Consider the following 6915-nt stretch of genomic DNA (forward strand, 5'->3'; position numbering starts at 1 on the left):
GGACAGAACCCTGTGGAACACCACTGTTGATAGTTTTAGGGAAGAACAGTGACCGTCTACTACAGCAGCAATAGAACGATCGGAAAGGAAACTGGAGATGAAGGTACAGAGAGAAGGATAGAATCCGTAGGAGGGTAGTTTAGAAATTAAAGATTTGTGCCAGACTCTATCGAAGGCTTTCGATATGTCAAGGCCGACAGCAAAGGTTTCACCGAAGTCCCTAAAAGAGGATGACCAAGATTCAGTTAGGAAAGTAAGAAGATCACCAGTAGATCTGCCTTTACGGAAACCATACTGGCAATCAGAGAGAAGGTTGTGAGCTGATAGATGCCTCATTATCTTCCTATTAAGGATAGACTCAAAGGCTTTAGAAAGGCAGGAAATCAAAGCTATAGGGCGGTAGTTAGAAGGATTGGAGTGGTCACCTTTTTAGGGACAGGTTGAATGTGAGCAAACTTCCAGCAAGAAGGATAAATAGAAGTAGAGAGACACAGATGAAATATATATATATATATATATATATATATATATATATATATATATATATATATATATATATATATATATATATATATATATATATATATATATATATATATATATATATATATATATATATATATATATATATATATATATATATATATATATATATATATATATATATATATATATATATATATATATATATATATATATATATATATATATATATATATATATATATATATATATATATATATATATATATATATATATATATATATATATATATATATATATATATATATATATATATATATATATATATATATATATATATATATATATATATATATATATATATATATATATATATATATATATATATATATATATATATATATATATATATATATATATATATATATATATATATATATATATATATATATATATATATATATATATATATATATATATATATATATATATATATATATATATATATATATATATATATATATATATATATATATATATATATATATATATATATATATATATATATATATATATATATATATATATATATATATATATATATATATATATATATATATATATATATATATATATATATATATATATATATATATATATATATATATATATATATATATATATATATATATATATATATATATATATATATATATATATATATATATATATATATATATATATATATATATATATATATATATATATATATATATATATATATATATATATATATATATATATATATATATATATATATATATATATATATATATATATATATATATATATATATATATATATATATATATATATATATATATATATATATATATATATATATATATATATATATATATATATATATATATATATATATATATATATATATATATATATATATATATATATATATATATATATATATATATATATATATATATATATATATATATATATATATATATATATATATATATATATATATATATATATATATATATATATATATATATATATATATATATATATATATATATATATATATATATATATATATATATATATATATATATATATATATATATATATATATATATATATATATATATATATATATATATATATATATATATATATATATATATATATATATATATATATATATATATATATATATATATATATATATATATATATATATATATATATATATATATATATATATATATATATATATATATATATATATATATATATATATATATATATGTATAGCCAGGAGGATATTTTCTTGTAGGCAGACGAGGTTGAAAGCTATAGAGCATTCTCCTTTGTTTAACTTTTTGTGTACAGTTTCTATGTGCCGAGGGAAGAAGAAAAGATCAAACTATATTACCGAGGATACATGTCCACCGACTACAGAACAGAAGAGAAAGTTATGAAGGACATCATATACAAGAATGTTACACCTACCGACGAAAATACCAGAATCACCCTCACCATCTACTACAAATCAAGAAAAACAAGCTATCTCCTACTCCGCAACCGACCTGCTGACTACAAGACGCCCTTGCAGGAGGATCATGTCATCTACCAACACACCTGCAACAGCAAGGAATGTGGACCTTGCTCATACATTGGGATAACACGAACCACACTTTCAAGACGTCTGACATGTCACCTTAGCAGTGGAGCAATCAAGCAACACTACAATGGAAGAAATCACAACCAAATCACTCGCCAGAACCTTGTGGACAACACCGTCATCATAGACAGAGAAAACGACCCCCGAAGACTATTTTTCCACGAAGCCATCTATATTAACATAATGCAGCCATCCATCAACATTCAAACAGAGAACCTACAAATCCTCCCCACTCTGAAACGACGAGCAGCCAACCAGCGCGCAGACCAGACACACAGAGCCACCTAACTAATCCAGCAAATCACAGCGCAGCGCTGCGCATCACCTCCCTACTCTGACCCAGCGGAAACATATATAAGACGCGCGCATGCCTCACACACGTTCCAACTCCTCCTGTCGATAGGTTGGCTGGACGTTTTCAACATCGACATCCTCGTCCTCTTCTTCCTCATCGTCTGAGGGGGCACAGTTACCATCCTCAGAGTCAGGTTTCCGTGAGGCGTGAGACGTCTTGCATGTTGCAGTGTTTCTGTTGAGAGGGGTCGGCACGTTCCCCGCGATACTTCGAATTATGTCTGAAGATGGCACGTTCAGGGGCAATTTCACATCTGGCAGGCCATTCATGGCAAGGCCCTCCGAGAGGGTCTTTTGGAAGGACCCCGGAGCTGCAGCTTCCTCCATATGTGCGTGGAGTACACACAGAATGCCCTTCAGGCTGATGTTTGTCATATCACTTCCTTGAGTGGGGGGAGTGGCTGAGGATGCGGCTTGTGCATATGAGGCTGGTTTGGATCTGGCAGTTTTTATCTTCTCCGTCTTTTCTCTCAGAGCCTTCTTCCTAACAGGACATCTCATGTCCCGAGCACTGTGGTTGAGCCCACAGTGTAGGCATTTCTTTTCCGTGGCCCTGCAATCGCGGTAAGTGTGCCCCTCACTGCCACATTCGGAGCACACTTGGTAGGAAGGGGGCTTGTTGCAGAGCCTGGTGTCATGTTCCTCTACTGCATAGCACTTGTTGCATGTTACTAGAGGAACATAAATTTCTTCTTCTATTTGTGAAGGGGCTACAATCAAACAGAACATGAGTAGTCCATGTTCTTTGACTTTTTGTGCCATTTCGCTGGTGGAAAAGGTGATTTTCACAGTCTTAGATCTGGGGAATTTGTATATTTCCACCACCTTTGCCCATGTCTGTCTGCTTTCCAGGTCAGTCTTGACCTCCTCTGGTGAGTTCTCATACACGAGCTCATCTAGTCTCAGGCACACTACTGTGCGTAAGGACCTGAGCTCAGGAGGCATGACAGCCGTGAATTCGTTGTCAGCTAGTTTCTGGAGCATTTTGGACTGAAGATGGTGTCTGCATCTTTGTCTGACGCTGTTAATACAATAACAGCATCCCATGATGATATGAGATTGGTGGGCAGCACTGTAGGGCTGAGGATGCCCAGGAGCTGGCGCCTTGTGGCCGGTTCCTTGGGGCGGGGATGTTTTATTTTTACTCTCCCCATAATGTCACTGTAATGTCACTGCAACTGTAGGGCTTCCATACAGGGGTCCAGGCGCTGTCACTGAGGTCACTGGGAGGGTGTAGATCACTGTAGGAAGTATTGCAGGGCTGCACTGGATAAATCCTGGGCACTGGGAGAAAAACGGAGAAACCTGGGCACTGGGGAAAGGGGGTAATCCTTGGCACAGGGGAAGGGGTAAATCCTGGGCACTGGGGAAGGGGATAAGTCCTGGGCACTGGAAGGGGTAAATCCTGGGCACTGGGAAAGGGATAAATCCTGGGCACTGGGGAAAGGGTAACTCCTGGGCACTGGGGAAGGGGATAAATCCTGGGCACTGGGGAAGAGATAAATCCTGGGCACTGGAGAAGGGAAAATCCTGGGCACTGGGGAAAGGGATAAATCCTGGGCACTGGGGAAAGGGATAAATCCTGGGCACTGGGGAAGGGGTAAATCCTGGGCGAAGGCTTCTTGGAGTCACTATAGGTGTTCCTGGGCACTGGTGTAGGAGCGGGAGGCACTATGACCGGCACTAGGGGTGTTGCAGTATCTTGGAAGTGTTATAAAGCACGTAGGGCTGCGTAACGTCGCGTGGCAAGAGTTGGCTGGAGTATGAATCGCAGTTAGGAAGAATATAAAACATAAAATTGAAGACGATTTCCTATCAGAGACTCTAGCCATAGTAATAGAGTCTCCAGACGGTCCCCTCACGATAGCCACCGCTTACCTCCCTCCACGAAGACCATTCCTTCCACACCCGGACTTTTTACGACTATTTAGGAGGCAATCCCCGGTTTTCTTAGCTGGGGACCTCAATGCCAGACACCCGACACTAGGGACAGTGACCACCAACCAAGTAGGACGGGACTTGATAGACAATTTATCTGAGATATCAAACTGCTAAACACATTGGACCTGACTTCCCACATACTTTGGACCTCTCTCGTCTTCCTCTCCTGATATTGTTCTCACTAACCGCCTAAACTTTCTCCACTATACTATCTCTCCAGGACCTCTCACTTCAAGTGACCATATTCCCTTAATACTTGACATTTCTTCATCCCCCTTACTCACTCCCTCTCAGCCGACCTATGCATACCACAGGACAGACTGGGAACAATTCACAAACGATGACAGACTCCAGATGACAAATATGCACAACATTTCCCAAGCTTCACTTGAGGAAATAGACAATGCACTACAGACATGGACATCTATAGTCACGACAGCAGCCGACCGACATATCCCAAAGACAACATACAGAATAGACCCACAGCCACGACCATCTAGGCAAACACAATTAGCTAGAATTCAGTTTAACGCATTACGGGAACAGGCTTCACGGACTGGATGGACATATGACAATTACCGTAGGTATATACAGTTGAGACAGGCATTGACTGACAGAAGAAGACAAGAATCTAGAGATCACTGGGGGAAAAGGATTGCCAGTCTTTCTGCAAGCCACAAAAACCCCAGAGTCTTCTGGAAAAAGGTCAAACATCTCTCAGGACGCACAGCTGGACCAGACACATACCTGATTGACGACCAAGGACATAGACACCATTCAGACGCTGACAAAGTTCGCCTGCACACCTCCAATTGGGAGCGTGTGTTCCAGGAGGAGAACGAACAAGACTCAGACGATGAACACGAAGTGATGAATCACCTCAGACGCCGCATTGAAGACACTCACCCATATGCAGCGGCAGATCTGGCAAGACTGCGGGGTGACTCTCCGCTCAACTGTCGGATCTCATCTCTGGAGCTGGCCCGGGCCATCCGGTCCACCAAGGTCACCTGCCCTGGCAAGAGTGGGATCAACAAAACAATCCTCTCAAACCTCCCAGACAGAGCCAAGGATAGGCTTAGGGAGATCTTCAACGCCTCCCTGTCGGCTGGCTACTTCCCCGACGGATGGAAAGAAGCGGAGATGCGGCTGGTGGTTAAACCTGGAAAGGTACCCACCCGGCCCGACAGCTACAGACCCATCTCCCTTTGGAAGTCCTGGGGAAAATGTTCGAGAGGATTATTACGAGCAGACTTAGAGACCACCTGGAAGGACACGGACTGTACCACCCCGGGCAGTTTGGCTTCAAGAGAGGGAGAGGGACAACCCACGCCATCGCCATAGCCACGGAAACGCTGGCTATACACCAAGCTTCCCGCTACCGATGCCATCTCGTCCTCCGTGATGTCAGCAAGGCGTTTGACAAAGTGTGGCATCTTGGCTTGAAATACAAGGTGCTACAACTGGGTCTTCCAGGACCAGTTACCAGACTGCTTTGCGACTTCTTGGAGGATAGGACGGCTAGGATAAAAGTGGGCTCCCACCGCGGGCCAGCGTTCGAACTCCAGAGTGGCGTCCCCCAAGGCAGCGTTCTCTCCCCCACCCTTTACACTATATACACAAGTGACTGCCCGGGCTCTGCAGCAGGAACCAACATCCTCTACGCCGACGATGTGTCCCAAATAGTGTTTCCATCCGGGTAGGTCTGGAGCCATGCTCAACGCCCGCACCGAGAGAGAGATCACCAGGGTCAATGACTTTGAAAAGAAGTGGAGAATAAAGACGAACGTCAATAAATTCACCGTCATCCCCATGGCGACACACAGGCCAGTTCCCCTTCAGGTGCAGGGGGAGCCAGTCGCTTTCAAGAGACAGGGCTCCATCCTGGGTCTCAGGATCACAGGAAGGGGCTACGCCACACATGTCACCGCTCGAGTGGCTCAAGCTCGTGCAGCACTGGCTACCCTGTACAGGTTCCGAGACCTGGAGGAAAACCTGAAACTCCATCTGGTGAAGGCCCTGGTGATCCCGGTACTCACGTACCCCCCAATCCCCACTCATGCCCTAAGCAGGAGGGCCATCAGCCGGCTCCAGAGAGTGCAAAACGCCGCACTTCGCTTCGTCTACAATGTACACTGGCAGACATTCACAAGAAGTGAACAACTTCACCACCAAGCCTCCCTACCCGCCCTCAACATCAGGCTGCACCACATGGCTGCGGCTGTGTGGCAGAGGCTGAAAGACGAGGACGGAGAGTACATGCAGACCCTAATGAGACTACACGAAGAGGCCCAGGAGCGCCAACACAACTGGTTTCCCAGAAGTCTCCTCGCCACAGAGAGGGAAGATGATCCCTTGCCTCGCTACACTTAATTGTATTTTAAAATTGCACACCTCATTGTTAATTAACATACTATAATATAGTTAAT

This window comes from Portunus trituberculatus, unplaced genomic scaffold (genome assembly GCF_017591435.1).
Source record: "Portunus trituberculatus isolate SZX2019 unplaced genomic scaffold, ASM1759143v1 PGA_scaffold_523__9_contigs__length_663829, whole genome shotgun sequence".
Lineage (NCBI taxonomy): Eukaryota > Metazoa > Arthropoda > Malacostraca > Decapoda > Portunidae > Portunus > Portunus trituberculatus.